Genomic DNA, 23030 nt, shown 5'->3' with positions numbered 1-23030 from the left:
CTCAGATTTGAACCACTTGGAGAAGTGTGTGTGTGGGGGGGGAATACAGAAAGAAGAAAGTGTACCAGAGACAGGGTATTGCACACCACTATTCAACGTCTGGAGCCAAGGGTCGGCGTACGTCTCAGGCTGCGGGTAGTGGTGCTCCTGCCCACAGCATCCCTACGTCACCGCTGCAGCCCCTGTTTTGTAGTTATATACCTGCCTGCACCTCCCCTCAGTATGAGTCCAGTCAGATCTTTGTCAGTGAAACAGCACAGCCTCAGCAGCTTCGCCAGCTCTCCCTCCCTCAAGTAGCCAGCTTTCTGTCTGTGGCAACATGCAACATGGAAGTAAGAGTGGCTTTGTTATGTTTGTATTTTGGCTTGCTTGCTTTACTGATTTAGTATAAATTACACTGATTTCTAGCAAACCTGAATGCTTACAAAATTATCGAGGCAAGAGCACTATACGTAAATGCCAGGGAGCAACCTGTGCTTCTGCTATTTATGGTTGTATTTTACTGTATTAGGAAAGCTCCCATTGAGGTACAAACTCCTCCATGCTGTACAAGTTTTAAGACCCTAATAAAAATAAGATTGAATATAATGGCCAAGAACTAGACACTTAAACAAACTGAAACCAGGCACATACTCACAAAAGAGTAATTATCTTCTCTGTACCGCTATGCTCCTGTCTCTCTGGTGAGTCACACAAGGTGGCATGAGAGCAATCGTCTTACTCTTGCTGGATTTCATGGCAGCCTCCCCAGATAGGACTTCAAAGAAACAATTAATGGGAAGCTTATCCCTGAGAAGGCTTTATTTCCTGCTGAGCACCAGGCACTGTCACTGCTCTAAGTCGACGGTGCCTCTCCCGTGTCCTGAGCCAGACAGAGTGGAGCCAGCTGCAATTCGGAAGCTGTGTTAACTTGAGTCCCAGCCCTACAAAGTACCTGATTTGTTGGCCAGCTGTTTTTCAGGACCTTGACCAGTTTCCTTATGTGGTGCTGAGGGTACCACATAGCAGGTTCGGAGGTAGTCCTGGTACTTTAGTGCTCTGTGCACCCCTGCAACAATTGCTCCTGGAGAATTGCAGTATCTTTCTGCAACACATTTTCTGTTGTTCAAGCACTGATGAAGGCAGTTGTCTACAATCCCATCTGCCTGTACAAAATGCTGATAAACATGTTAAGCCCCCTCCTTCTAGGGACCAGTCTGACCAACACTGTGTAACATACTCTTTCCATAGGTCATGAGTAATTATGTCAAGGGAGCTTTTGTCTTAGACCTAAACAGTAAATCAGTAAATGCCTTCCCCCACTTCTAAGATCAGTACAAAGTCACAATCATGGCTCCAGAAGCCATTTCTGACTGAGAGGTGTACAAAATGCTGATAAACATGTTAAGCCCCCTCCTTCTAGGGACCAGTCTGACCAACACTGTGTAACATACTCTTTCCATAGGTCATGAGTAATTATGTCAAGGGAGCTTTTGTCTTAGACCTAAACAGTAAATCAGTAAATGCCTTCCCCCACTTCTAAGATCAGTACAAAGTCACAATCATGGCTCCAGAAGCCATTTCTGACTGAGAGGTGCCAAAGTCTACGAGCGGTGCAAATGCACGGCAGCCTCTCATAAGAAGTCCTTAAGAAGTAGGCAGCCCAGGTGTGCTGGCCCTGAGAATGACTGACCAAGAAGGTACACCAGCATGGGAAAATATCTCCTGGTTCACAGCTTTATGTCATGTTTTTTTCCAGCTGCTGTGGTGCTGGCTGAAGAGGCTGCTGTCCCTCACACACCGTGACTGCCACCTCCAAGCTGCCAGCGCAGGGGATCAGGTAGGTCCTCTCGAACCTCTTTCCATCCAAAGGAGCCGAAGTAGCAACAGCTGCTGGGCAGAGCAATCAGGTGGTAGTAACTGAGAGATGCTGAGAGGCTGCCGCTCTGGGAGAGCTGTAGTCTCTGGCAGGGGTCAGCGTGGAGCACAGCTGCTGTGGGAGATCCCAAGCGATGTGGATGCACCAGATAGAACTCTGGTGTCTGTGGGACTGTGGTTTTCAGCTGAGAAATGCGCCAGGCCCAAGGTAGCTCTTTATACTCTGCTTCAGTGTTGGCAAAAAGACTCTTGGATCAAGTAGGGCTTGGGTCTAAAGAAACCTGGTTTTAACAAACCATAGCTACTTTTTAATTGCTTACTCCTCGTCCCAACTTTCTAGAGATTTTTGTCGTTTATTTTATGGTAGGGTGTCAATGTTACTGTGCAGGTGGTGCACCTACCTCTGAATTTAATTTGTTCTCATCTCATGATTGCATCTGAGAGGAAACGCTGAGCGTACTACAGACAAACACAAGACTACAGTCACTCTTCCAGGTCTGCCATGCGCTCTGGCAGAAAGAGGCCTCTGTGGGTGCTCAGTCACCCCCAGAGCCCAAATTGTCCCTCTGATCTGATCACAGTTCCAAGCCCTTCTGCTTGAAGACACCTGAGTATATTTCTGTTACATGGAACAAGCCCAAGGGGAGACAGGTCCTTTAGATTGAGACTAGGTAGTTACACTACACAGATATACGAGCTGCTCAAACGCTGCCAGAGGTTTCCGGCGGACTTTTTGCTAGTGTCTGCCCTGCTGCCTGGATTCAGCCAGGAGGAGGTGTTTGCAGATGTGAGTGGTGGTTGCCTTTTCAGGCCTTCTTGGGTTTAGATGGTCAGCAGAGATGTTCAGCTCTTCTAGCAGATCTATGCCCAGGTGTCCTTCTGAGGTAGAGAACCATTAATTGCTCAATTAGGGAGGCATTAATTGCTGTTGTTACAGCTGCAGCTGACTATTTCAGGCTGTAGGCAAACTGCCCTACGGTACTTTCTGCCCCCAAAATGGTTTCCAGGGTCTATGCAGATTGCTACAGCAGAGAAATCTTTGCTGTGGCAAAAAATCAGTGGAAAGTACTAGTGGGACAGAAGGGGAGTGAACATCCCTTCAGGTTTGCTGGACTTGCTTTGGCAAGAGGTGGTTAGCCAGCCAGAAGGTACATGAGCTGCGGGGGAGCGAGCTGCACAGGCACCCACTGAGTCTGTGTGCTGCAGCCTGAAGGACGCGTCTCTCATCTTTCTCAGTTATTTTTCAGCCTTGTTGTTTAAAGATGTGATGCTTCTAGTAATGAGCTTTGGGGGCCCCTGTGCCATTAGGAGGCTGTGCTCCCTTGGGGAGGCATCAGTTTTGCCTGGGGGGGATGGGACTACAGCAGCATGCATGCACGGGTTTTGCTGCTCGGCCCTGCCACCGCAGCCCCAGCCATCCTCTGGCTGCAAAGTAACCTGCAAGTGCTGCTTTTGGCATGTTTTCCTTTCCCTTCTGCTGCGACTGCAAAGCCGTAACAAGCGGTGCGTATCTGAAGCGTTCATTTTGGCCTAATGGTTTCTTAATCCTTAGCAGATGGGGAGTGCAGGGGGTGGGGGCGATGCACTGACATTATATGAGCAGCAGACAGCTCTGTCCTCAATACCTCAAGGTACTCTAAATTAATGCTGATAAAGCTGGCAGCCTATGCTAATCCTCAACTAAATGTATGAAAACTGATTAATAAAACAAAGCTTCAAGCTCCAGCAGCTCCTGCATTCAGGTAACTGACCGTATTTTAAGGAACAGAATTTTGCGCTCGTACATGGTTCCCGTTCCTGCGGTGGGGAGGCAGAAGTGACAACCAGGGCCACGCGCTGGTCTCTGGTATGGCATGGCTTCTCCCAAGTTCTTCTCTCCCGGACAGAAAAAATTTGCTGTTACATATTCTTTTTACTAAATCGTCCGCTTATGTCCTATTAAATGTTTCCTGATGTTTTGTACTAATGTTCTCATTATTTAGTAATGACAAAGGAATATATTTTGTTTCCAGGAGAGCAAAAGCCTTATTTTCTAACTGTGTTTATCTCACTTGGGAGTTTATTCTAAATGCAGTGCTATTAAGACTGCATAAATTTAAGCCAGGAGTGGTTTATGACATGCTTAAAGTGTATCTCTAATTGGTTTATACTGGTGAATTGGGCAGGAGGTAAAATGCATATTATTTCTTCTGGACACAATCCAAGGGCTTAGCTCTACCTAATTCAGCTGAAGTTAATGAAATATTTCAGTTCAAGAAACAGAAACCTCTGCCCTAAGGATCTGCCCTCAATGGGAGGGCAATGGGAGTCCTTCCACTAATGCCTTCAACATGTCTTGCTGCCGCCACCATGGTCTCGCACCCACAGAACAGCCAGGAAACAATAGATAGCTGTAGGTTTGCTGTATTGCAAGGCCAGCACGTTTGTCACACATCCTTTAAGAGCTACCCTCATGGTTGACTGCTTTGCTGTGATTAAGCCACAAAGAATTCAGAGATCCCACCAGACTCGGCGCTGGGATTTGCCTTTATCCTTTTAAGAGGGCTGTTATTATTATCATGCTCTTTGCCAGGACAAATTTGGTCAAAAGATTGCAGGCTGCTTTCCCATATCAAACAATTCAAGTTTGTAACCCATCAACGTGGGGTCCCTCTGTCCGGCTCTTGGCTCTCACCTGCACCTGTCTCTCTCGGGATCAACGGGAGCTCGCAAGCAGGCATGGCACAGGGGACTCTCCAAGGGTTAAATGCAGAAATTTGCTGGCCAGAGCTTATACCAGCTGAAGGCCTAGCCTGCCTTCATGAGCTGTTGTCTCAGCAAAGATGCCCTACCTTCTCAAAATGTTTGAAGGGGTGTATTATTCCCGAGCTGCTCGAGCATGGGAATTCACAGCCATTTTCTTCAACCTTTGCAGGGAACTGTAAGCTGCAATTTGGATTCTGTACAAAGCCCTCTGAGCACAAAGCCTTGCACCAACGGCTAATGCTCTCTCCCGCTGCAGACCAAAGGGTACATTTGCAAGCAACAAAGGCACAGAAAGCATTCATCTCCTATGCAGTTTAGAGACACCACTTAGTATCCTGGGCTCTGACTTCCAAGCGCATTCTTGCTTCAGTGAGAAACCTGTGACAGAAAATTGGATTTCACTGAAGTATGAGGTGTTTAAAACACTCATTGCTTCTGTCTCACTTGAAAAACAGCTCCCTCTCAGCCCCAAGATATATTAATATCCTTCCCCTGTCACTTCCCCCAAGTTCAGCTACAATAGGAATGAAATTCAGTGGAAGTTGCAAGTACCAGATCATCTTTGTCAAGAGATGGCAACAAATCATTATGGAGCAAGTTATATTTAATCAGCATTTTTCAGAGACTCACAGGCTGTTCCCCACCCTCCCCCCCCCCCCAAAGTAAAATTAAGTTCGTTTCAAAACTGGATGAACCTTCTGTGTTTGCTTAGTCTAGTTTTGACAGGGCAGCCTGAACTAAAATAAGGCTGTGTTGGTCCTGAGCTCGAACAAAGGAAATTGAGAGACCCAAGGGGTCTGTGCAAGGGAGGGAATGCATCTCCCTCTGACGCTGCGTAGAGCTTGTCCTGCGCTCTCCCTGGGCACTGGAGATTTCACGCTGTGCCACTGCTCATGGGGAACAGCATGCAGCCCCTTGAGGAAGCCATGGTGCATCTCGTGTTGCTCTGTCAGAAGTAAAATCTAAATTAAGATGGAGGAGGTGGTGGGTTTCTAGCCGAGGAGGGGAACAGAAAGACTTGCCTCTGAGAGGAACATAACCAGCAGGGCTCTGTAGAAGGATTGTAGGACATGCTAGACATTTCTTTTTTAAACCTACGAAATCTGAAAAGCAAATAAATAGCCTCTTTGAGTCATTCTGTAAAACCTGTAGCAAGCTGTGAAATTTTACTCAACGGCTAAACTTCTGTGTAAGTTGTTTGGGCTATTTTTCCTCCCTAGAGAGGGAAAAACAGAGAGCGGGAAGCTACAAACTGGGAAGGACTAATGCCGAAAGAGAGAGACTCTCTGCCAGAGTTGAATTTCATTCCTCTCCAGCATTTCAGTGGAAACCCCATAAATAGCTTCAGTCCCAGAAGGTTTAAGTGGGGGGCTGTAGGTGATGCAGCAAGTTTGCACTGAGCAGCTACGCGGGGTGGTGAAGGTCATCTTAGAAAGCTGACACCTGGCACGAGGGGTACAATGACAAGGACGTATATCTGTGCATGTGTGCTGCATCCACTGAGAAAATCAGGGCAGTGAAAAAAGGGTCTCTGGGTAAAGAAAAATTAAGTAATTCATGAGCGGGTTGTCTCTGTTTTATGCTACTTTAGATCAAATCACCACTGTAATATTTGGGTTATTTTATCAGAACAAAATTTTGAGTGTCATATACCACAAATCCTTTTGCTGACATGATAAAACTTTTGCTAGAATGAGAAATAATGAGGCATGGTACGGAGTCCCAGTGAAAGATCTCCTTGTGTTTTCTTGGGATACTGAAACAGGGACAGGGAGAAGCCCCCATTCCTCTGCTGGTTCCTTACATTCTCTCTGCCTCCACGCCATTCTTCGCTTTCAGGAAATCAGGCTTATCTGAGGGTCACTCAAGCATCCTCAGGTAGCGCTCTCACAATGGACAAGCTGCCCCCATTTTGTCATTTCTTTCCTTTCCCCAGACCCTTCTTCCACTTTAAATTCACTGCAGGACCAAAGAAACCTCATGTTCTTCAGCAAGGCTTTGTGTGGTTGCTTTTGGGCTAGCACTGACAGCAAGCCTGCAGTCTTCAAAACCTCCCAAGGGGCCTGGATGCTATTCCATGGGGAATCTGTATTACTCAGGTTCTGAAATATCCCAACGCAAGACCTCCACATGGTGGTTTTTTTTTTTTTAGGAAATGAAACTGTTTTCAGGAAGGGAAAAAAAAAAAGAATTTGTCTTCTACTAAAGAGACAAAGTAACATCCTCTGTGCTGGGGGCAAATTTCTCCTCCCAGATCAGCATGACAGATTGCATCTCGGGTTGGGAGCAGCTCAGACATATGGGGAGCGGGGTGGGGACCTGTTTTCCATGCAGCACGCATGTAACCCTACAACGCTGGTGTTAGTGTGGCAAACCAATAGTCACCCCCTTGAAGTTTAAGCTGAATAAGAATGCAGCAACTCTAGTGATTATTTGAAATGCTTGAACTGGCAAGATTAATCTGGTATTTCAACCTCCAGAACCCCAAGTTCATGCATGGGATTTCTCGTACTCGTTATGTCCTATACTGACTGAATGCAGCAAATAGGCAAAGCCCAGCCATTCTGCTGTGACAAGGTCACAGAAATCCGAGACAAAACAAGATCTGTTCCACACTTTTATGTAAGTAAAACTCAAATTTAGTTTAAAAAAAAAAAAGCACAAGAGTTGGAGAAAGCCTCTGTTCTTTTTCTCTCTCTTGTTTGTCCCATTATACTCATCATTCTGCTTTCCTACACGACATCCGTAGGAGTCCAGCTCCTATCCCAGGGGCACAGCAAATCTTTCCGGGCATGATACAGAAACATAGTATTGGAGGACTTTTTAAGCCGGATGGAACTGGTTCAGTTTCAAATAAGTCTGAGGAGTAATGCTGTTCAGTTAACTAAAAAACTTTTGTCCTTTGCTATCAATAGCTCTGTCCCTCTCTCATATATCATTATAACATTTCTATGCTGAATGTAAGGCTCACCCTTACATGTGAAAGAAAATACTCTTCTAGTAAAAAATGTATTTTATTCCACTTGTATACTTCAACTTACTCTAATAAGAAGTATTAATGTCATGAACATTATATACCATGGAGTTCAAGCATTCAGTATGAAATGCCACGTAAGCATAGGTAATTGGGTCCAGCACACTGACAACCATGCTGGTGGCTGCCGAGAACCTGAAGGTTAAAGGATGCTTTGCCTCCGATGCTCCCCCCTTCTGGAGGTCCCCTTGTGTCGCACAGGGGCTAGAAAGGAGAAGGGTTTCCCTGTTTAGTTTAATGAGAACATGCAGTTCAGGGCTAGTGCTTTCCAACCAGGGTTTTAACAGAACCTATGGCAGATTTCTCTTCAGCACCTCCTGGCTGTCTTCCCCTAGGTTGCCTCTCTCCCAGGGGTGGGGGAAGGAAACGTACCTACGTTTCAGGCACCACCAACATAGTATAAAACCACTGATCACTGATTTGCATCGCATTAGGACTGTGCACCAGGGTGGCTAAAGCAGAGTGGCTAAAGCATGGTTGCACAGCTTGGTCTGCTGCCTTTCCTGCAAGAAAAATAATGTTTGCTAGGATGGCAGCTGGGGGAGGGAATACCTTTAAGCCTTGCATCTAAATCACTCAGACTTAGGCTTTAATCACTCCTCCAAGGGGCTGAGTAGGAAGTTAAAACAGCTGGAGCCACAATTTCAGTGGTATTCCTGAAGGTGATTAGTTTCTCATTTGTGGGATTTTTTAAAGTGCCTAACTATATCCTGTGATAATTCAAAAATTTAGCCATGGTGTCAGTTACAGACAGGGGAAAATGCATATTTTTTCCAAAAGCCCAGCTGAACCTTAAATCAGAACAACCTACACAACATGTTTACATTTGAGGGGGAAAAAAAGCATAATTATTGCAAGAAAATACTGTCTTGGCACCCCCCTCTTCTGCTGGGAAACTCAGCACCTGGCAGGCCCCGGAGCCGCTCTTGTGCAGGGGAGATGCTGCTATGCTGATGAGCTATGGCTTGTAGAGAAACAAGTCTGAGAGAGAAGTCTACAAATTACCCCGGGTCTTGTGTTAAGAAAAACAAAAGCAGCCTCAGGTATTTCTGCAACAAAAGGATGCAAATATAGTTATAGGGAAGGTGGCAGTTGGGGGAGGCGAGGGCTATGAAATGCATTTATTTCAATCTTGTGAAGTACCATAGCATATCGAAGCACTTCAGTGAAAATCAGGAGAGATGGATTTTGACACAAATGTGTCTTCTGAATCAGCTAGATGCACGTCTCCCTGCCGACATTATTCATAGGTGAACTTTGAGAAGTGCTAGCCTCATCAAAATGAAAAACCAGATCACTTCTTCCCATTTCCAGACAAGCTAAACTCTGAAGGAAAATATATCATTAGGTGCAGGAATGTGAACTTTGAGCATAAAGGACTGGATGGACCTCCAGAGATCAGCTACTGATTTTTTTTTTTTTCCTGAGAGTCTGTGTAGCTCTACAAGGAAAATGTAATTTTGTGTTACCGAAATATAATAAATTTCTCATTTCTTCCTATTTCACACAGGCCCTAACTTTACCAGCTACTGTTGCAAAAATAACGAGTGTTCATAACTGAGAATTTAAATGGAATATGAGGTGCTATAATCCATCAGCACGCTCAGCTTTTCTCACATGCAGTGCAGGAGGCTTATCTGGAGCAGAGGCAGAACCTCTCTTCTAACACCACTGGAATCCATCATGCTGGTAAAGCGAAGTTATCTCAAACAAACAAACTATGCGGTTCCTAGTGGTGTCAGGCAAAACTTTCAGCTCATTATTTTTTCTCCTCCGGTTTTCCAGATGGGTATTTTCTGAGGAGTTACTACCAAACGTAACCTACAACCACGCTGGTCAAAGTGCTGTTCCGCCGCTCGAGCAGCGCAGAGAGCTGTGTTAGTGTTGTGAAAGAAGATGAGGGGGAACTGGGGAGATTGAGATCAAATCATCAGGAGCTTGAACACTATCTAGAGCTACTCTGGCCTGGGGGGATTGCCACCTAGATGAAAGGAAAGTATGCTCTATCTTCACCTTTCTGTATTATGTTGTGATGTTGGCAAAATTTGTGTCTATCTGTTTGTCTGCACTTACAATGGTTTCTTTTATTTTTTTGATGTTTCTGTGGAAGGATTATAATAGAAAGAAAAATGAGGAAATATAGGATTATCTTTTGAACTCAGTCCTCAGATGAACAAAGGAATATATTTGAAAAAACGATTTAGGTAGATTTTCAGTCTGCAAAATAACCTATTTTGCCATGAATATGCTGTGTAGCATTCCCTGAATACTTAAATTTGATTCAAAACCTGCAAAATCGTGCTCTGATGTGGTGCATAGGAAGGTTTTTAAGATTCTCTGATGCTCACATCCAGAGCGGACCCGTAAGTAGCTAACGTTTACACAAACAACTCTGCTTCTTGGCTAGCTGCTGCCCAGCGGGCACGCTCTGACCTCCGGTGAGGCTGTCCTAGCCCTCCGGCGCACACCCTCCCAGACAAGCCTGGACCCTAAGTCTGAAATTTAGGAAACTTCAGGTTTTTTCACCAAACCTAAAGAAAAGCCATGTTAGTTGTCAGTACTGGTGAACCTCTGTTCCTTCAAAACTCCATCGCCCCTGCCTCTGCTGATGCTCGCGGTAAAAAAGAAAAACATTTTTCTGTTGACATCAGTGAGGCAAGGAGTGGGCCCAGCTTCATTCACACCCACACGGTATGTTTAATTAGACACTATTTTGCTCTAAGAGCAGGCATTTGAATTTCTTGAGATGTTGCGAAGAGCTTCAAGAGGGAGTTGCCGAGGGGTGGGGGTGTTTCAGGTAGGAGGAGGCAAATAACGGTTGGAGGAAAAAAAAAAAGGGTCTCGGATCAGAGTAGTTTTGTAATGATGCATAATCAAAGGCTGTTTGCATGTTCTTCAGATTTTTCAGAAGTGTTTTCCATCCCCTTCAGGATAAATTTGACCATAATCTAGATAAATCTATTTTCTAACCAGTTAACATGGGCCAGGATTGCCCTGCGTAAGGGAAGATACCACAGCCACAAGGAACAACCGCCTTGCGCCAAAACTCACTTTCCTTTACATGTCCTCTTCTAGCCTGCTGTGAACCTTTTCCATCACATTCTTTCAGTCCTGTTCCCAGGGAAATAGTTATTTGCCAGTGTCGTAAAAGAGAAGGTTTGTGCTCGACTTAGTTAGCAGAGTCTGTGTCTGTAGCCTGCTTACTGCTCGGCCGTTGGGATTTATGAAGGAGCCATTAACTGTTTGCCTTGTATGTACAGTTAGATGAAATGACTGCAGATTACAGCCCATGTGCGACAGTTTAATGGCAGTGGTAAAACGCAGTCAAAGTCAGAGATTTCATGAGAGCTGTCCTAATTCATGCCCTAATGACATGCTTGGAAGTTTGCATATGTAAGTACCCTCACGGCTTGCATGATGTGCAAAATGCAGAATTTGGGGCTGAAAGTTGATCTCTGGCCACAGGGAGGTCCTAGACATTAATAAAAAGCCCCTCCTTTTTGCAGCCAACAATATCCAACCGCTCTATATGTGAAGGCTGCAACTGAAATGACCTCTGAGACTGAAGTCCTTTGAAAGCAGCTACTAATTTTTTGAGAAGTGCAACCATGGAGTGAAGTGTTTCTGAGGCTGCTCCTTTCCTCTAGGATGTATAAAGAAGAAATTGCCTTTTGCCTTCCAAAGAAACCGTACGTCCCACCGTGTCCGTCACAGCTGGTGGAGCGCAGGAGCGATCAGGAGCGCTGACCAAGTGCAAGCACTGCTCTTGGTTAAAGGTGTGAGAGGGACTTGCTGGGAGTTATTAACACATTCAAGCCTTCTTATTAGACTCTTCAAAGCAGATAAAGACATGCAGGCAGGCATGCATAACCATCCCGCAGAGACAAGCTGGACTGACAGCTGTTTCTGAAATCCGGTGATAGGTTTTCAGGAGGAGCTGGTTTCCTGGTGGATGGGAGCTGTCCAGAGATGCTGTCTGATGGCAGCAGTGGGGAACCCACGGTGGTAATGTAAAGAGGGAGATGTGTAGGGACGCCCTGAAGCGCTCCAGTGCCCACCGCTTTATTGGATCCCGGTGCAGTCCTTCCTTCTGCTGCTTAATTCATTCTGATTACTTGATAGCTGACTAAAATTGAGTAAAGCTGTCACTACCAGCAGTGAAGATTAAGATGTGCTGTGCTACTCTTGTTTATTTTCCTTTCAATTTGGAGGATAATGCAGTGCCGAGGCACAATGGTGCTATGCCTACACCGCAGCCCCCCATTTTGCTGTGGCGATCCCTTGGCTCTGCTCAGCCAAGCAGGGAGGAGGAGGAGGAACGGGTGGGGTGGCACAAAGAGCTACCCTGTGAGCATCTCCGTCCCGGGGGACGGGATGTTCAAACGAGCTGCTGTAGGCAATGCACTGCATGCAGCTCATCAAGTGGAAAAATACTGCTTCAGACTCCAGGGTGGAGGCTACCTTTTGTCGGCTAGAAAAGATGACGGTGTTATTTAACATCAGCACGCCGACTGCAAGGTCTTCTGTAAGAGCGATGCAGTGCTGGGGGAGAGGGATGTCACTGGGGATGTCTGGGAGAGCCAGGGAGGGTCTTAAGGTCAAGGGAAAGGGGTTCACCCGAAGGCAAAAAAAAAAATCTTTATTTTGCAAAGGAGGGGCTGTGTAAGGGACTGTGAGCCGGTACCACCTCGCTCCACTGTCTGCCATCAGTTTAGCCCTCTTGTACTTGATATTATGGTTCTGATTACGAAAAATTGCTAATCTGTTACTGGGTATTTTAACAGCTGAGTAGCAGCTGTTAGGCTCACACAGTCCCATCATTTGCTTGTAAATACTGTTTGTTAGGAATTTCGTGTCGAAACATAGTTCTTTCACGATCAAACTTTTGCAAAAGAAGAGTTCTGATTTTCCAGAAAGGAAAATGCAAAGGAAATCTTCCATTTGCTGTGGGGTTAGCACAGACTGAAACCTTCATGTTTGTAGCACAGAAACAAAATACTGTATTTTGAGTGAGTTCAGTATTAACTGGTACCACCCCCAAAATGCTTTCTGGGCGATGTATGTCATGTGCCCAGTTTCCCCCTACTGCAGCTCCCCAAACTGTGCCCTACCTGTCCATCTTGAAAGAAAATGGTGCACGTAGCAGGCCGGTTTAGCTGTATCCTGCAGTCCCACAAGCGCCCTCATTTTTTGGGGGGGGCTGGGCAGCCTCCTGGTGAGAGCTAACCTACCATAAGTTTCTTTATCTGACGCCTAAGCTGCAACATAGGAAATACATTTTGCATGGGAAGCTCTGCTGTGGGAGAGGACGCGGAGAACATGGAAGCCACAACTCGTGGAGGCACTGTTAGGCCATGCAGAAATACTATTTCACTCTGAAGAGAGCCAAAGCAACATATTTTGATTTGCCTCAACATACACGACTGAAACATTTTGTTTCAGTCAAAATTAACATGTTGAAAAAATATCAACTTTGCATTAGAATTTGTATTTTAAAGTCATTTTAATCAAACATACTGAAATTCCCTTTTGTATAGGAATTCAGACTTTTGCTCAGGTGTGACTAATAATTGATGATTAGTTTGAGATACAGAAAAATAGTGATTGTCGTGATGTAGTATAAGTGGTTAATTACAGTTCTATTTTTTTCAGGGAATGTTATTTTTACATTATAAATTTGATGTTCTTATAACATTTTTTCCCCCAATGGCTCTAAAGCTAACATGTCCAATAGAAAAAAATACATTCAGAACCATAACACTTTCTAAGTCTACTGAACCCATAATTGTTATACCTTAGCATATTTAAAGGGCACAGTATCTTTGAAGTAATTTGTTACTATCAGTGGAAGGAAACCTGAGTAATGCCCATAACATTTTTAACTGTTCAGCTTCATAAACATCAATTCATGGGATCTATACTAAGTGCAATATGTAGCTACAGACTCCTCTAATTGCTAACAAACAACAGGAATTTGTAGTTTGGAGTACACAGAATGTAAATCTATCTGGTAAGGCAAGTTACAGTATGTTTTACAAACAGTAACAAACTCACTTTCAGGGAGATAACTTTTAAATGAGGAGAGATTGTTTAGTGTTATTTTCTGGCTGAAAACAGTGACCGGCATACGAGCTGACTATGGATTTCTGGCCTGCTCTAACGTTTTCTTCTGGCTTGACCCAGAATTGCTCCTTACCTCCCGACGACTTATTAGACTGTATTTTTTTATTATGTTTCTGTATAACTACTACTTGAGAAAGGGCACCATCCCTCCATTATAGGGCTTCTGGCACAAGGGGAAGCTGAGCATGATTGCATCTTTAATATGCGATCATATTATAATAAGGGCTTTGTAATCAGGAGCCCATTATAGATTGATTTTTTTTCAAGAGACAGTTAAAAATGTCCTGGTTTCAAAGAAGCTTAAAAAGCAGTGCTAAGGTGATCTGCTAGAATTGTATTTTGTATAATATTAATTTCATAATACTGTATTTTGGCTTGTGCCTCTTTGAAAACTCTCAAATCACCAGACCCATTGCAAGTCTGTAAAACTGGGCTGCCTTCTCATCAGGGACACACGTCCCCTTCCAAGCAATCCCACAGCCAAGATCTACAGGCTCTTTTAATTTTGGTAAACCATATAATAAAAGCTGTAGTAGCTCATGTGCCGTAGGAGTGGGTTATGCGTCCTCTGCTGTGGCAGCCTGTGATTAGGGGGAGCTGGTTTTCCTCCTTGCACAACGAGACCAGAAAAAAGCGGTGCTCCTTACACAGAGCAATTGGGTTACTTGCTGTGTAGCACGTTCATGACTAAGTAACCACTCCTGCTGATGCTGCAGTCCCAGGGGCAACCCAAAATGAAACCCCAGCCAGCAATCAATGCATGAATCGATGTAGCTAATTTTCTTTTAGTCTTTTTTTTCTTTTCTTTTGTGCAATGAAAACAAATAATTGGATGCCATGGACAGCTGCTTGATCCAAGGGCTATACTTTCTTCCTCCTGATACAGATAACAGCGAATCCCCCCCTTTTAAACAGCTTAACAGTTTTTGAGCAGTTATTTTTTGAACAGTTATTGAGCAGCTCAGTGGGAAGCTCTGAATCCTTCATGCAGTATAGTAGGGAATTTGTTCTACTGCAAAATTTATCATTCCTAAGGAGTGGAAGTGTAGCATTAAAAATCACTAAAGCAGTGCTGTTTACCCAAGACAATGAGAATAGTCAAGTTTTACCCTCTTTTGCTGATGAGCAAATTCATGCAGAGACGATAAGGGGCCTTTCTAGGGAGTCTTCGGTGGGGAGCAAAGCTCCATGGGCAACTCCACCTTCCCAGAAATAATGATGCTTTCTAAAGATATTAATAAACAATGAGAAGTTCCTAATTCCGGTGAGATTTACTTGACTTTGTTACTGATACTTATCGTGAAAACCTCGATTCAAAGGTTTACTGGTATTCTAGACGAGGAAAAATCATGAATGCTTCTAAACTGACTCAATGTTTGGTTAAGGCCAACCTGTCAGTTTGATAGGTAGTTATCAACCAGTTCTTAAACTGTTTTATAGTCTTTGCTCCTCCAGTGCTTCAAGAACAGGAAAATTCGGAAGTTGAAGCTTACTGCTAAAGTTGGCCTGCTGAGTTACTGAACTTTGAGGAAGACAGCAATGGGAGAGTGTGTTGTTTATCTTCTTACTAAAGTAGTTATGAAGGGGGTTTTATAACAGAAGTCAAAATTACAAGTAGGAGTTTAAAATTAGGCATGGAAATGCAGTCATCCTCAAATACATTATAAAAATGCAAAATCTAGAGATGATAACCTGAGTGTAGGTTGGACAGATTCTTGCATTTAAAAAAATGAAAATTTTCAAACTGATAAGGGTCCTTCAAAGTAAAATGTCTGAAAAAAAAGGAGTGGAAAGACAAGGATGGGTTTAGAAAGGAGGATGGGCAGTAAAGCTCAGAGAAAAGGGCCATTTAAGCAGCATTTATGTCTATATATCAGATGAGGTATAGAAGATTCATGAGACAAAAATGACTCCTTTTATATGATTTTTCCAAATTCAGAAAACACAGGTGAACATAGTAATTGTTCCATGCAAGCAGCAGAGAACAGATGTCAGCCAACTGTCCCATCTGAGGAACCCAACAGTGCTGTTTCCAGACCAAGAAGGAAATGAGAAAGTAAGTCTGAGGCATTACGGGAAAGTTGTATCTGGTAGTTAATTCTTTCAAATAGTGTTCAGACATTGAGTTTTCCATAGGACAATACCCCAGACATGAGAATTTCCAGCCTATTTTGATTTAAGCAGCAGTGAGTTACTCTGTTGTGGGGGTTTTGAAAATCTTCTGTCAGAAGGTAGGTCTGATGATCATTGTATTCATATAGGATGTGGATAATTATAAGTGCAAATGGGAGTATTTTGTGTCGTGGGTGAGTGTCCTTCCAACTGGCAATTGCCAGCTCTGTGGTGTGCCTCTCGCCTTCTTGAATTTCAAGTAATTTCTGTTCTAGACCTCAGCAATGCTGCCAGTGAGAGTTTCATCAAAACCAATATGTTACTGCAAAAAGGGTCAGTTTTGACTCATCATACTTTTTTGATTAAAAAAAGGTAGTTAGAAAATTCCCAAACCAGCTGTCATTTCAAATGTCATTCTTTCTGTAGAGGAAAAACTTTCTGGAAGAAGGATTAAATTTTTGGTCTACCTTTGTCCTCTGAATGTGCCTTTCCAGAGACAGATCCCTTCAAATGAGAAGGCTTATTCTGAGCCACTACAAGCTTTACCCTAGATTTTTTGGGCTGCCTTGTTTCAGAAACATGGGGCAATTGCTGGTAGTGATACACTGAAATTCAGACTTTGGCATAGCTGGACTTTGAGTTTAAAGCCTTAAGCATGCACATGAAACCGAGAAGTAGACGGGCTTGAGGACAAGTCTCGAATATTCCTCTAGACACAGAGAAGGCAAGGAAGTGAGCAACGCTGTACCCTATCCTAACTCGTACCTTAACATACTCTTTGTATCCAGCATCAGGTAAAGAGGATGTTTGCAGATGAGTCACAAATATCGGGGTCACTGTGGGTAAATTCTCATATGAGAGCTGTGAGCAGGGTTTCAAGCCATGAACAATGTTGCCTGGTTGGCCATCCAGGCTTAGCAGGGTCAAACAGAAAGCGTGCGCTGCAAGACTTGGGCATGTGGAGGAGACTGGGAGGATGGGAGACCATCTTCACTGGTTCTCCAGCTTTCTACTGCTTCTTGCTAGCTTTTCTTCAAACTCACTTGAGCCAAGTGCTCTTCATTTGAAAGCTGATTTCTTGCAATCATTTTGACTTGTTAGGAATGGGGTGGGGCTTAAACCTACAGACCTCTAAAAAGTAATAGCTGTTATGAGATATCTTTTATTCTAGCAGAAAGCCCTCAAACTGATAATGAAAACAAACCTGAGAGTATTGACTGTACGAACACCCTGCTTTAGAGAAAGCCTTCATATGCAAGCACTCACTGTCACTCAGCTCTGTAATGATTGTGAACTACTGAGGAGAAAAGTGGGCAAAAAAAGACTTTATTAAAGACAGCAGTAAAGATTGTTCTGTTCAGCTATCACAGGTAGAAACCCGAGTTATCTTCCCACTGGGTACTACAGCATCAGGTGGCTGACAGAACAAAGGAAGTGGATCTCCACATTGTATTTACATGGAAAACCCACCACGACTTTTGGCAGATCTTGATGTTTTATTTTTTTAAAAAAACAAACAACACATGGACTTAGTATGTTGTAATTTAGTGCACGTCTAGACAACAGCCCTAACAGTTTCCCAAATTCAAAGTACCGTAGTTGTTCATTCCAGGGAGTGCTTGGTGCATGGACAGGTGCAGTCTCAGATATGAAGGTGCTAGTTATATTTTAGGAACAGCTTGGGGAGAAATGGAAGCCTCTGTTGTTGTGATCAGCACAGGTCTGTCAGTGGATGTTGAAGTTCTGAATGAAAAAACACAATGTTTTAGTCACATTTCCTCTTTCTGCTCCACCCTCAGCTGTGAATCTGTCCTGAAGAGTGGTGTCTCGGTTTAGCAGCCAGTAAATAGGGGTGGATGGGTTTATTTTTTAGAATTGTAATGCGGAGAACGGAAATATAAACCTTGGTAAATATTAAAGGATATACTGAAGAATGTTTAATTGCTTTGAATTATGAAGTGTATCCATCACCAGGGGACACAACCAATTGTTTAAACTTAATTTTTACAAGGAGGCAAAAGTACAGACTGGAAGGGGAGGGGAATAGATTAAAGAATATTTAGATAAGATGGATGTACTCCAGTCAGCAAGGCCTGATGGAATTCACCCCAGAGTACTTAAGGCACTGTTTGAAGCAATTGCTGAGCCATTAGTGATTATCTTTTAAGAACTCACAGACGAGAGAGGAGGTCCCCGAAGACAAGAGAAGGGCAAACACAGTGTATTATATTTTAAAGAGGGGAAAAGGAGGACCCAGGGAATTACAGACCTGTCAGTCTAACTTAGGTCCTTAAAAGATTCAGGAACAAATCATTAAACAATCAATTTGCAAGTAGCCAGCTGATATGGTGATGAAAAAAAGAAAGGAAAAAAAAAAACCCAAAGGAAAACATAGGCTTGTCAAGAACAGTTGATGTCAAATCAACCTAATTTCCTTCTTTGTCACAGTAGCTTATCTAGTGAATAAAGAGGAAGCAGCAAATGCAATAGTGCTTGATTTTTAGTAACGCTTTTTGACATATATGACAGGCTAAGGAATATGGTATAGATATAATTACAATGGGGTAGGTGCATAGCCTGTTGAAAAATAGCTCCGCAGCAACAGCTAGCACTGGATCACTGTCAGAAAGGATATTTCAGGTAGGTTATTCAGCAGTTTGTCTTATACCCAGTTCTATTAAATATTTTTTATTAACAACTGAACAACAAGCAAACAAACGCAACCTGTGGATGACACAGTTAGGAGATGCTGCAAATCCTAGGAGGCCAGGATCTGAATTTGAAATGATCTTCACAGCTTAGAGAAATGGCTCCCAAATATTTAAATGAAATTCCATCAGGAACAGTCCAAAGTGCTGTGCCTGGGAAGGAGAGATGCAGAGACTTTATATGGGGGAAAAAATAACCAGGCAGCAGCATGTTTGTAAAAGACTTGAGGATCCACATCCAGTTGTTCCAACTTTTCCTGCAGATGAAGAGAAAGTGGAGAAAATCTGGGGAAAGCAGTCAGAATGTAGGGCGCTGGGAAGCACAAACTGCGAGGGGATGCCGAGGGAATTGGGTTTGTTCCCTTCAGGAAGGAGAAGGCTGAGAGAGTAACATGGCAGCAGACGTCCAGTGCAGAGGTGGTGGCTGTGAACAAGACAGTGAGCAATTGTTCTCTTTGGTCGCGGAGAGGATAACAAGCAAAAATTATCTTGATTTACCACTTAATGTCAGGGTGAGAAGAGCTGGCGCAGTCATGCAAGGATGCTCCTCGCTGGAGTTTTTTCTTTTTCCTTAAGACAAGTCAGACAGTGCCTGTTGGGAACCCCCGGATCCATGTCAGTGCAGGGAACTCGTGCCATGAGGTTTCCTACAGACGCACATTTCTACTGAGGGAAAAAAAAAAAGCAAAAATATTCTTATCACTCGAGTTTCCATTTTAACGCTGCTTTGACTACATGCCAGAAATTGTTTGATTTGATGGTCTTGCATTGCTCACCACAAAAATGTCAACATTTATTCTCCGTTACCATCCTCTGTATTGAAGATACTGCAGTATTTTAGTTCATAATAAGCCAGTTGGTCCATTACACATGCTCTCTTTGTGAACATCAATTACTGCCTGCTTTACACTCTCCTCCTTTCTCCATGGCAGCATCACTCCAAACCTTATTTTGTGGAAGATAAGAGACAAAACAGGCTTATATAAATATTAATTGAGAATGTTTTGAAAAGAGATTATCTGAGAATCTGTCCCTTCAAGAGAGAAGCAGAGCAGACTGTTGCATTAAAAACATCTTAATGCAGCTCTCCAGCAGAACACAGACACCCCTAAATACTCTGAATAATCAGATCCGGACACAGGCAAAAACCTGAGGCTTTTTTGTTGTGTTGCTGGCAAGGATGCAACTCCTGATTTCAGTAGTTGGGGTCCTGCTGACCCCGCGTGAGTCTGAGGGGTCTGTGGGACTCTGAGCCGAAACTGCTCCAGCAGAGGCAGCTGGGGGAGCACAGGGGCAGCCCCATCTCTGCTGCAGCCATCCCACACAGGGTATCATGACACCTGTGCAGCCTGTCCCGTGCATGAGCGCTCTCTTCGCTGTGAGGAAAGCACAGGCTGTGCAAACTTCGCCCGCAGTGCCTGGCATGTGCTCCTGTGCACCGTCCCTCCCAGGTCGCATCAGGCAGCAGCTGAAGCTGCACTGCCATAAGAGGAGGTTGCACAAGCATCTCCCCAAAAGCAACGGGGGCTTCAGGCCCCAGACCCTACAACTGAGCCATGTTTGCACCAACACTGTTACCCCGCTGCCTGCTTAGGGGCATGTGGCTCAACCCACAAGTCAGTGACTGTTTTTCCTAATGCCACCACCTATTGCAACCCAGCTGGCCCCTTCTTTAAGTGATACATAGGCTACCCCGTTGCTGCAAGAAGTCATTGATTATAGGGTATGTTAGCAATAATCCCACAGTTAATGTCTGCTGGTTTGTTAGAGCAGCAAACACCCTCAGCTTTGCTTTCAGCTATTAATTAACCAACCAGTCATTAACTGCTGCTAACAATTGATTTACAGGGAATTATTGCTTGAATAGCAGGAGGTATTTAAGAGGAAAATAAATTAAAACAAAGAACTGCTGGATCCTTGGGCACAAAAAGGACTCCTTGTAATATAGAGCATGGCTGCTACAGCACTGTAATTAGAGAGTGATAAACAGTCATTGGGAAGTACGTTCCTTTCCAGAGACAATGACATTATGTCTCCTGGAAAGAACCCCTTTGTCTGCACTAATTGAATGATCTGAAATGAATGATGTTATCAGAAACCTGACCGAGGCAACTAATGTTACATTTATGGGTTATCAAAAATGTTTAATCACAGCTGCAATCTCTCCAAGATGTGTCATGGACACTGCAACATCCAAAAATATGATTGAGGGCCAGCACGGCACATTATCTTAATTATAAAGGAGAATTACAAGTTATTCCATTGGTTCTGCCTCCCTCCACACTGGCAGAACAAATGAGACCTATTAACCTAAGCGCAAGCGAACACTGCCTCCTAATGACGTTTTTTCCTCTCTATGGGCAGAGAGAGAGTGAGGGGTTGCATAATTTTTTTCCTAGGAAATAGTGACACAAATCAATTTAGGGCACTTGTGACACACGAAACCCCACTCATGACAGCTCCTTTTGAATCTGCCCGGGTTTGTGTCACCGAGGTCAACATTTGGGTTGACTAAGCGGGCGTTGCTGAGCAGGTCAAGGTGCATTTGCCCTTTCCTGGCCAAGTTGAGCCGTGTTTCACTGCCCTCTCCTGGAGTGAGAGGCTGCCTGCTCTGCTGCCTTTTAGGCCCTTTTGGTATCCCAGCACTAGCAAAAATGTATTTAATACGGGGGCACAGGGAGAGGACTGCTGCTTTTTCAGACCTGAGGCTGTGATTTCTCTTGCTGTGAGGCTCTGCGCAAGATGGATAGAGAAGAGATGAGAAGGTATCACTGAAAAAATAGATCCTGTGCTTCAACTTTTGAGATTGTTTGCTTTCATGGATATACGTCAGTTTTTCCTCTCATCTGCATTTTTGGGAGTTGGTTTCTTTAAATAGGCTGGCAAAAGTGTGACCCAGCCCAGATGGTGAGCAGTGCCCATGGGGGAGCTCAGGAATACCTGCTTGAGGGGTTTTGCTGGAGGTCGACAAGGATACTGAAGTAGACAGTAGCTGAGCACAACATCTGACTTGCTACTGGAAGAAGCAGCACATCTTTGGTCACTTTGAGAAAGAAAACTGGCAGAGCCCTGAGCAGAGTCCTGCCTCCTGCCAGCAGCTATGTCCTAACCTGTAGCCTTGCCTCTCTCCCTTTCATTTGCCTGGATAAATCAGTGTAAATTGCATACCCGAGCTGTGGGGACATGGAAACCCCCCAGTTTCAAATCTTCAATCAAAATCTCAGGTTTTGTATCCAAGGTTCATAAATGCTGCAAGAATTTCCTCAGTCCTGCAATGAATGCAGACATTTCTGAATAAATCTTTAAACTCCTGAGCTTTCTCTTGTTCAGCTTTAGCTGGTTTGATGAGCATATATCTGGTTTGGGTTTAGCTTTGTTATGGATATCCTGGAAAGGAAAATCCATTGTAACCTCTTGCCTTTGACAGCTCCCCTGTCCTTTCATTCGTTTATAGCTACAAGAATATTTAACTTTTTGATTATCTGTAAAATAAATAGTTGTTTATAAAAGTCTGTAGAGAACAACAAAAATTGAGCAGGAAGCGAGGACTGGGATATTTTGTGTTTCTTCATCCTACCATTCCTGCATGGCTTGATCTCAGTACGTTTCAGTACCAGGAGGTGGCACTGGTAATCGCAGGGATCTGCAGCAGACCTTAACGGAAAACGGGTTGGTAAAACCTCTTTGTTGATATGAAGTATGAATACAGCTGCATGAGTCTTTGCAAAGGTCTGCATGTCTAGTTTAGCTTTATTTAGCAGCCTGCAGAAGAATGGGAGACTGCCTCTCTCTAGCCAAAATTCTCAATTCAGTCCCAAAAAGGCAGTGCGGGAGTTTTATGGGTTATTATAGGATGTGAAAAGGTGAGCTGCTGCTAGCAAGGAGAGCATCAGTAGCGTGGTTCCCTAACGCATTTATAGTATTTCAGAACATCATCAAGCTGTTATCAGGACAGACATACTTAATCCTTACAAAATATGCCTGAGAAAGTTCTGGTGCTCCTGGGGGAGGCAAAAGTAAGTAATACCGGAATGGTTTTTGGACCAAAAACTCTTTTGTGATGGTCGTAGAGCTGGAGCAAAGAAACAGCCTAAATGCCTTCAGGCATTCCAGTGCTTGACTCCTAGGTCCCAGGGAGAGAAACCCAGATGCCTGGGACAGGGTAGGTGCTCTGCATCTTGGAGAGAATCAATAGCCATCTGAGTAGGGAATCTCATTCGAGATGTTTCTCAGACTTTGGTCCATGGATTGATGGTACTCCGTAAGATATCAGGAGGTATCCTGTCTGAGAACTGTGAAATTATTTTTAAACACTCATGCATGCGAGCAAGGAAAGAAACAAAATTGGAGAATAAAAGAAAAAAATGAACAATCAGATGTCAGCCTGCCCGAGTTTTGGTTCTGATGCAAAATATTACAGTAACACTGCACAGTGTAGTCCTTGGGAAAAA

At 43.9% G+C, this 23030-nt stretch overlaps 1 long non-coding RNA gene across 1 annotated transcript in view; it reads left to right on the top strand.

Moving 5' to 3' along the window:
* Positions 1-250: 250 nt before the first annotated feature.
* The window catches only part of LOC143159642 (uncharacterized), a 43501-nt gene continuing 20721 nt past the window's right edge, over positions 251-23030 (top strand). Inside the window, exons 1-3 of the long non-coding RNA XR_012995193.1 lie at positions 251-332; positions 1739-1819; positions 15699-15815. This is a non-coding gene — a long non-coding RNA (uncharacterized LOC143159642). The remainder of the gene's footprint in view (positions 333-1738; positions 1820-15698; positions 15816-23030) is intronic.

Source organism: Aptenodytes patagonicus, chromosome 4 (assembly GCF_965638725.1).
Source record: "Aptenodytes patagonicus chromosome 4, bAptPat1.pri.cur, whole genome shotgun sequence".
Classification (NCBI taxonomy): Eukaryota; Metazoa; Chordata; class Aves; order Sphenisciformes; family Spheniscidae; genus Aptenodytes; species Aptenodytes patagonicus.
Note: the sequence above shows the minus strand (reverse complement) of the source record. Positions and strands in the feature narration are given on the sequence as shown.